The 9065-nt window shown below is 43.4% G+C and overlaps 1 non-coding gene across 1 annotated transcript; it reads left to right on the forward strand.

The window, feature by feature from the left end:
• Positions 1–3155: 3155 nt before the first annotated feature.
• On the forward strand, positions 3156–3228 carry Trnai-aau (transfer RNA isoleucine (anticodon AAU)). The gene has a single exon. It is a non-coding gene; the product is annotated as a tRNA-Ile (tRNA).
• Positions 3229–9065: the final 5837 nt, after the last annotated feature.

A 9065-nucleotide genomic window follows, 5' to 3' on the forward strand; every position in this document is an offset into this window, starting at 1 on the left:
ATGGAATGTGGTACCCTATGTCACAAGCTTGGCATTTCAGGTTGAGATTCATGCTGTTTGGGTATCTCCCTGGGTTGATCAGTTCCTAGTTCCAGTGACAGGCGGATTAAGCACCTTGGGATCTGATGCTAACTCCAGGTAGACAGTGTCAGAATTGGATGAAATTGTAGGGCATGTGGCTGGTGTTTAAAGAGTTGGAAAATCACTTGGTGGCAGGAAAACCCACACATCAGGTGTCCAAAGTGTTGTGTGAGAGGGTAGAGAAAAGATGTGTCCTTCAGGCAAAAAAGTCAGAAGGAAGAATGAGCAAAGTTTAAAAGAGCCAGGCGATTTGTTGGAGTCCACCACAATGAAAAGGACAAGACAGCGCTGTTATTAACATTCCCTGTGGGGAAGAAGCCAGATGAAGCGCTGAAACACATGAGAAGAAGCCTACCAGGCTGGTGTGCAGAACTGCAGAGGCCCCGTTGGGCTTGGAGAGCATGAATCTGCCATCACACCCACCTGCATTTCCTTTAGATGGGCTGCTGTTAAAAGGAATTGTAAGGTCCAGCCTTTGCTCCCAAAACCATCACACAAGTAAATGTTGGTGGAAGTGGTGTTTTGGCAACAGCTCATGTGAAATAGACTTTGGAGAGTCTTAACTGCCAGTCTAAATGAGAGTCTGGTCATTATGGTGCCAAAAGGTCTTGCTTTTCATGCCTTTTTATGTTCCCAACACATAAAAATGAGAGACAAAATATTGAAACAGGAACCCAGAAAAACACAGGTAGTCTCAAGAACGAGCTGAACATCTCCAAGGACCAGAAGCAAATGTGAACCAAGGCAATGGGTGGAACTGAACCCTTGGGCCTATGGGTTCTGGGCCCGAATAAATAAGGCTGAAGCAGCTAAGGGATCAGGCTAATCTTGATAGGCAACTTAACTAGATTGAGAATCACCAAGGAGATTAGTAAAGCACACCTCTAGCTCTATCTGTGAGGGTGTTTGCAAAGACCATTAGGTCATGAGGGCTCTGACCTAAGGAACAGATTGATTCCTGATGGATTCATATGAAGGCATTTTTGAGAGGTAGTGAGAAGCTGGAGGGGGGCCCCAGTTGGAGGTAGTATGTCACTGGGGGCATGTCCTCGAGGCTATATCTTTCCCTGGCAGCTTCCTGCTTCCTGGCCCCCATGAGGTGAAGAGCTCTGCTCCACCACAGAGCTCACCTCTGAAACCATGAGCCAAAATAAATCCTTCTCTTTTCAGTTGTTTATGTCAGGCATTTTATCACAGTCACAAGAAGAGTAACTAATTGAGAGTAGCTGCTTAGAATGACAGGGATAATATGGTCCTGCTTCAGGCTTAGCACTCACAAGAGGCCCTGCCCACGGCTGTGGCCTTAGAGAAAACAAGGCTGTGAGGCATGTGGAAGGTAAGACTCAGTCCTAGGACCAAGACTTGAATCAACTGCCTGATGATTGGGACATTGGACCTAGTTCGCCCCCAAATCCCAGGGCAGGAAGGAAATCCCACTGCAATAACTACAGATAAGGACATGGCCCTGGCTGGAGGCCACTCACACTTCCAGCAAGAAATTAAGAGACAACAGCAAATGAGGATCTTGACTGCTGAGCCATAGCAAGGGGGCAGAGGGAGGAAGGAAGGCAGAGAAAATACGGGGGGGGGGGGGGGGCGGGCTGACCTTTGGCACCAAAAGTTCTATACAGTGGCTGAGGTTCAGCCACGGGGTATGTGCTACATCATACAGGGCCCATATACAGTGGTGTTCAGGACCTCTGGACTGTTATACTAAGTATGATACTAAATAGCAATAGGACTTTTTGGAGGGAGGAGGGAGTAGGGGCACCTAGACAAACCAATTGTGAAGTTAATATGGAAATATTTTAAAGCCAGTCTACCTAGGAATATTGAAAACAGAGAACACTGGAAGAAAGATTAGCTCTACTAAATATTAAAATATAGTGCATGTGGCTAAGGGTGCAGCTTAGTGGTAGAGCTTGTCTGCCATGCTTGAGGTCCCGTTTAGACTCAGCAACACTCACTCACTAACTATAAAGCCAAAGAAATAAAGTAATACATAATATTAAAACATAATAAGCAGACAGATCAAGGTAACAGGTCTAAAATCCCAGGAACTAGCCTAACAAAAGACCATTACAAATCTGGAGGACTCATATTGTAGATAGAGGCTAACTTCACTAAAATATAACAGAGCACCAACATTCCAAAGAAAAACAAGCAAAAAAAATCAATAGTTCACAGAAAAGGAAGTCTAATGTCTCTTGACTATGTGAAAAGACATTCAAAAGAAATGAAACTATGATGAGATAACATTTTTCACTTACCAGATTGGCAAAGATCAAAACATGGTATAAAATGCCACATTGGTGAGCTTGCTAGTCATCTGCCTATTTTGCTCTCAAGACCATTCTCAGCCTTTTTCTACCCTGCTATTTTACCATGCACCTGTCACTAAGAAACATCTGGCAGAATGGCTTACTGAAGGCTCAATCATTCTCCAGCTTGAAGACACACACCATGAGGTTGCGGTGATGTCCTAACTGGATGCAGCACGAATCTGAACTAAGAAATGGTGTGCTTTCTCCTGGGGTCAGAATAGACAGGGCCCAGAAGCAGAGATAGAACCATGACTCCTCTTTTACACCCAATTGCCATTCACAAAATTTTTGTTGCCCAACTTTGCAACCTTAGGCTCTGCCCAATTCTTAGCATTAACTTCTAAAAAAGGAATATCTCCACAGTGGAACTGAATTGGAAGAACTGGAGGTTGAGGCCACCATCTGACCACTTTGGGTGGCTCATGCATCAAAGCAAAGGATGGAGAAATGTATTAGTTGGAGACAAGAATAATCTCAATTACCCAGAGGAAGATGAGTTCCTGATCACAATGGGAAGATGTCTACGTGTAGAGCTGAAGGGGTTCTCTGGGGTGGCTCTAATTAGTTCATGACCAATAGTAAAAAGCCATGAAAGGCACTGCACCCCCAAAATGCCAAGACTATTAAGGGACCAGATCCTTTGGATAAATTCCTGACTCACTCCACTAGGCAAAGATTCCCATTAGCCAAGTGCTGGCAGAGAGCAAAGGGGATATGTAATGAGTGGTGGAAAAAGAAAGTAATAGCATTGGTGGAGTGGCTCAACTGGTAGAGTGCCTGCCTAATAAGCATGAGGTCCTGAGTTCAAACCCCAGTACTACCAAATTGAAAAAAAGTAGAAAGTAACAACTATAGCTTCATGACCACTTGTAGACATAAAAACTGAACAGGTGCATCTGCTTTTTCCCCTTCCTCTCTTCTTCCTCTGTTTTCTTCTCTGGCCAGAGCATTATAGTCAAACACAATCCCCTGAGGCTAGTCCCCATAGTTCTTTACACAGAGGTTACTTTTCTTCATGTTAAGCCCCATAGCAATTTACCTGCTTTGTGTTAGCTGATACACAGACCTAAAGAATAAGAAGGGGCACAATATGTTCTGATCTTATCTGAAGGTACCCAGATATTCTGGGTTCAGTAAATCAAAAGAAAAATAATGAAGCTGGGTGTACTGGTGACGTACTTTAATCCTAGCCTTCGAGAGGCTAAGGCAAAGAGGAGTTTAAATTTCAGACCAGCCAGGGCTAAATATAAGATCCTGTCTCAAAAAAACAAACAAAAGATTGAGAAGCTGACATCTTAGGTACAGCTTCTCTTTAGAATTTAGAATGTCAAAGAAAAGAAGGGCCATACATTGGAAAAGGCACAGGGAGGGGACTTAACCTTGTAAAGACGGGACATAAACTTGCAAAGGAGCATCCACTATTACAGGTAGGCAGTGACAGAAGCAGAAGGGGTGAAGCTAGGATGGTCTCTCCTTGCCCCTCTGCTTCAGGGCATCTTGGTCAGCCTCCTGGCAGCATGTCATTATGGCCCAGGCTCCTGACAAGCTGTGTATCCCAGCTTTGTCCCCAGTCCTGGGATCCAGTAACACCTGGGCATTGGCTCTGATGCCCACTGTTGCCTCAGGCTGGCCCCACTTTGACTCCTTTAGCTCTTCCATCAACTGGGTAATTAGTTCCCTATTTCAAATAATGCCCTCTGCTTAAATTCCCAAAGAGGTCTCTCTCTTTTTCTTGACAGGTGCCTAGCCAATGAGGTGAGGAAGTAGGGAGACCAGAAGTCTATAAATCTATCAGAGTTACAAAAACACAAGCTCTTTGTCCCAGCAATTATACTTCCAGAAATTTCTCCTGTAGATACATTTTCACATGGTTAAATAATGTTTGTATAAGATTATTCATTGCTTATAGAAGAAAAATATTGGAAACTACCTACAAGTCCAGTGATGGGAGACGGTCAAATAGATTAGGACACGCTCACAAAGTAAATGAAAATGCAGTCATTCACAAGAATGGGGAAGTTCTTTATGTGCAGTTCCCTGCAGAATGAAAAAGCAAGATGCTTGTAATGTTACCACGGAAGGGAAAAGTGTACAGAATGTATTTACTTATATTCACAATAATTCTCTGTTGGAAAAAGTAGGAAGACTGACCACTTCTGGGGAGAAAGACTGGGAAGATGGGAAATGGAGAAAGAGGGAAATTTTTCACTGCTTACACTTTAGTATCTTTAGAATTTGCAACATGCAAAGGATTATATGTTTCAAAAACAGATGATTTAAGCCAGGTTCTGGTGGTTCACACCTGTAATTCTAGTTTCTTGAGAGGCTGAGATCAGGAGGACCACAGTTCCAGGCTAGCCTGGAAATTTTGGCTGGATTAGATTTGGGCTAATTACCCTATCCTTCAAAACTGACTTTTGGATCACACTAAATATGGACACGTACACAGATTGTAAAGCTGCAGTGAAACCGCGGTGCGTGTCTGGGAGGACGGTCAGCGAGGTGGATGCACGCATGGAAAACTCTGCTGGCATCCTGCATGTGCAGTCCCACACAGATCCCTTCTCTGCTCTTCCCTGCCCTGCTCTCTGTGCCTCGATCCCCACAGACTGCATCACCTGCCTTCCTTTTGGGTGGGACCAACGGGAAATAACAGCAAAAAAAAAAAAAGAAGGTAGTTGTTCACCCACTGCCTCCCACTTTGGCAGACTTTAACTGGAGGCCACATCTGCTAGACTTTAGTTCTTGTAGGTAGGAGTGCCCCTCTTCCTCAGCTTACATGTCTCATGGGGCTCCCCCAACCCCATCTCCCCATCTGTTCCTCTTGCTCCTAGAGTGAAACAGAATCATTGAGAGGAAGTGATCTACTCCCCAAACTGTCCAGGGGTAATTGGTGATCTTTATGGAAAACGAAATACTACTAGATCCCTATATCACACCACACACAAAATCAATTCAGTTTAATTAAAAACACAAATTAAGGTTAAGAGACCTGTAATACTTGTTGCACAAAATATAGAATATTTATGACCTCTAGGGAGTAGGAAGGTTTCTTTAAAAAAAGAAAAAAGAGGACAAATCCCAAGCGTATTTTATTGTGTTAAAATATGAATCTTGGGCTGGGGTCCATGGCTCAAGTGGTAGAGCACCTGCCTAGCAAGAGCAAGGCCTTGAGTTCAAACCCCAGTACCACACACACAAAAAAAAATGTCAAAATAATAAATCTTTTTTTTTTTCACCTAAAGTTACATAAACAAAGTTAAAAGACAAATCCCAGTCTGGAAAAAGATATCTGCAACATACAAAGCTAACAAAGGATTCTTTCCAAAATTTATAAAGGATTCCTACAAATGAATAGGAAAAAGACTAACTATAGAAAAGGAGACAAAGTAAGAAAGAGGCAAATCGCAGAGGGGAAAAGCTGTAAAGAACATGTGGAAAACATACTTACCAGGAAAGCAAATTAAACAACAGTGAGCTACCCTCAGGCCGGTGGAAAATGTCCATGTGATAACAGCGAGGGTGTGAGCAGCTGGAGAAATGGGAGATCTGGAATACCATAGATCCAGCAGCCCCTCTTCTAGTGTACATGCTAGAAAAACCTACAGGTATGCACTAGGAGACAGGTGCTAGAATACTTACTGCAGTTCTTTGCAAAAGACAAGAGAAAAGGGAAACAGGATAAATATACATCAAATGGAGAGTGGGTGAATTATGAGATATTAATAAAAGGAAATACTATGCAGCAGTATAGTAAAAAAAAAAAAAGAAGAAGAAGAAGAAGCATGGAGAAATCTCCAAAATCAGAAGGAGAGGTGAGAAAGCAAATTATAGAAGGATACTCTGTCCTTCAAATGTAGACTTGGCTGAGAAGTCTCTAGGTTTAATCTCCAGCATCAAAACAAACAAGCAAGCAAAATTTTGTTTTTTTCTTTTTGGGGTATTTTTTTGGCAGTACTAGGGTTTGAACTCAGGGCTTTGTACTTCCTAAGTATGCACTCTGCTGCTTGAGCCACACCTCCAGCCATTTTTGTTTTAGTTATTTTTGAGATAGGATCTCACTTTTGGCCCAGGCTGGCCTGGACAATACCCCTATTTATGCTTCCTGCTGTAGGTGGGGTGACAGGTACTCACCACATGCCCAACTTTTTCTGTTGAGATGGCATCTTGCAAAGTTTTTTGTCTGTGTTGGCCTGGAACTGCAATCCTCCCAGCCTGAGCCTCTCTGGTAGCTGGGATGACAGGCATGAGCCACAGACACACAGCTATTGGTTGAAATAGGATCTTGCATACTTTTTGCCTGGGGTAGCCAGACTGTGATCCTTCTGATTTCAGCCTCCTGAGTAGCTAGGATTATAGACATGAGCCACCATGCCCAGCTACACAAAGATTTTAGAGTTTGAAATGTACAAAATGGCACTGTATTTTTAAAGGATATATACACAAATAGTAAAAAATGTAAAAATCATGCATAGGACTGAAAAGTACCAATACTGGTTAATACTGCCACGGGGGATGGAGGGAGGACAGGAGAGAGAGAGAAGCAAGGAAGAAGGAGAGAGATATGAAGTAAAGGGACCCCTGGACATATCAAGTGTATTGCTAAGATTTTATGGCAAAGAATAAAAAGGCTTTTCATAGAATTAAAAAGTAGATGCATAAATGTTTGCTATATTATTTTCACTGCTTTTCTATATACTTAAAATATTTCATAAAGAAAATGTTTATGATCTGACTATAACCTTAAAGAACTTTCTAGACATATGGCACCAACGTGGTGGAAATAAGATTCCCGCTCCAAGTTGTATCAGCCAGACTCCATGTGAAGTGTCACACACAAGCAGACAAACAGGTGCTCACTTAGGAAGCAGTGTCAGGGACCTGTCAGTGACCACCAAGCAGATCAGAAAAGAAATGGGGTTGCACCTGGGATGGTTAGCCTGAAGTCCAATTTCTCTGAGCTTTGACAAGCAGTGAACATGCCAGCAGCTCCTGGAATGTCATCCTGGAAAGTGGCGGCCTGCCAATGACCACTTTGTATTCCACAAAGGGTTCAAGTTCAGATGAAACGCAAATGCTGCCCAGCTCTCAGCCTCATCTAGTTGCAGGGCCACTCTTTCAATAGATTCATCCTAAAAAAAACCAACTACCCTGTTCACTGAAGTAGATAGTGACTTCAGTGCACAGGTCTTTTGGAAAGGCATGGAACCTTTGGCTGCCCTGAGTCCTGGGCCATCCGCCAATGGGCTGATCTTGGGCTGACTTTTGGGGGCTGGCAGGTGAGGTAGCCTGCAGCTAGCTCAGTTATCTTGTGACTTTTCAGAATCATTGGAGTCTTGGTTTGAACCTTTGAATGCAGCATCTCAGTGCCAAGAAGCAGTGATCTATGTATATTAGCTGGAGTGAACCAATAAATGGACAAAGAGCTCATTTGTGGCACTAAGTACAGCTTCTCTCGAACGTGAACAGTCAACAACCAGCTCCTCGTCATTTCTGTTCCGTTAAACATTGCAAATTAGAGTCCAAGGAGGAAGCTAATTTCCAACCAAACAGAAGAACCAAGGAACCCGAAATCTGTTCTCTAGTTTTTGCCCAGATGGTTGTGTGGGTACACACTCACAGGCCAGCTCACCCACTTCAAACGCAGCAGAGCAAAATACATAAAAATAAACAAGTGACGAGATCTTGTGTCATGTTCTCCTTGGCTTTTGTTGCAGTGATCCATTTGTGAAACAACGAGGGGCATGATTTGGATGCTCCGAGGATACAGGTGTCTAAAAACCTGGGTTGCACAGGTGCCCAGGGAAGCCTGAAGCACACCACAACCTTTCATGCAGTCATTGTATACTCTGCCAAACAAGGGTGCAACATCCACATTTCAGATTCGTTGATTCTCCTTGAATATAATATGTCTCATTAATCTCTTCCATCTGTTGTTTACATGCGTGAACAACTCTAAGGGGAAATCTAAAGGACGGACATAGGATTTAGTGCTTGGGCCTCTGGGTCCAGGTTTAATTTGTAAGGAGTTACTGTTCTTCCAGATGGGACAGAGATACCTAAGAACAGGCTTTACCCCAGTCCCAAAGACATTGGAGAGTGCTTCCCTGTCTGCTTGGGCAGTGTTCTGGTGGCCAGCAGCACAGATGCTCCTGTCTCACTCTGCCCTGGCATCTTCAGAAATTAAAGGCAGAATAAGATCTCCAAGACAGGAACTGGGGGACTGCCAACTCTGTCATTCAGGCATTTCCCTCTCCCACTGTCATTGCTGTCATATCAATTCATTGCTCATAGCCCTCCACCAGGCTCCAGACAGGGCAAAAGTCAATGTCAGTCGGTTTTCCTACTTGGGAAGAGCATAATCGAAGGTGCTCATGTGAGAAGATGCTGACATTAAACCGGCTGCCCTGAGGGTCAGGGTTGCTGATGACAACAGTAATCCAATCCCCACGTGACCAAGGGTAACCACCTTTGAGGGAAAACTAACACCTCTCAAAAAGTCAGTCTGAATACCTCAGTATAATTAGATGAGGATAACTGAGAGTGTTCACTAGTTCAAAATAGCTGAGTGTCCAATATGTGATGTTCAGTATTTGATGTGCTTCCTGTTAGGCCTTGGAGCCTTCTATGGTCATTCATACTCATCACAACTATTCAAAG

The sequence above is a fragment of the Castor canadensis genome, chromosome 14, assembly GCF_047511655.1.
Source record: "Castor canadensis chromosome 14, mCasCan1.hap1v2, whole genome shotgun sequence".
Classification (NCBI taxonomy): Eukaryota; Metazoa; Chordata; class Mammalia; order Rodentia; family Castoridae; genus Castor; species Castor canadensis.